Below are 545 nucleotides of genomic sequence, written 5' to 3' on the forward strand. Positions count from 1 at the left end.
AGCTGGCCTGGATTCTGTCTATCAGACGCTGAGGCTACATTCACACTGCTACGTTTTGGTTTTTAAGCGGAGTTTAGAGCCAAACGCAGTCAATGTGCACAAAACTGTTTTAGCTCCAGTTAAAAACTAATCTGCATTTAAACTAACATGCCAAAATCGCATATCTCATGAAGGTCCGTATACTGCAGGTATACTGGTAGTGTCAGTTTCAGTCAGAAAACGAGACGTCATGATCCAATCAGTTGGCGAAACATTGGCATCAGTGTCGGTGTTCCCAAAGGTCTATGCCGTTGAGACTGCAACACAACCCTGCAGATTCCAAACCAAAACAGGGTCAGAAGTGTTTTTAAATTTCTCCGGTTTAGAGGCTCTGAAACACCAGAGCAGTGGGAATGCGAGGTGTAAATGTAGCAAAAGACATTCGTTAAGCGCCCTATGGAGCAAATGGTGCTTCTGCAAAATAACCTCGAGAGGGAACTTGTTTTGGTTGAACATGTGTACGTTCAAAAGTTGTTTTAGTCGTGCAACAGAAAACCCAGATTGGA

The 545-nt window shown here is 43.5% G+C and overlaps 1 long non-coding RNA gene across 1 annotated transcript in view; it reads right to left on the reverse strand.

The window, feature by feature from the left end:
- Nucleotides 1-427: 427 nt before the first annotated feature.
- LOC116672826 (uncharacterized) overlaps nucleotides 428-545 on the reverse strand; it is a 14,366-nt gene continuing 14,248 nt past the window's right edge. Inside the window, exon 3 of the long non-coding RNA XR_004327645.1 lies at nucleotides 428-545. This exon is cut by the window's right edge and continues 95 nt beyond it. This is a non-coding gene — a long non-coding RNA (uncharacterized LOC116672826).

Source organism: Etheostoma spectabile, chromosome 23 (assembly GCF_008692095.1).
Source record: "Etheostoma spectabile isolate EspeVRDwgs_2016 chromosome 23, UIUC_Espe_1.0, whole genome shotgun sequence".
NCBI lineage: Eukaryota > Metazoa > Chordata > Actinopteri > Perciformes > Percidae > Etheostoma > Etheostoma spectabile.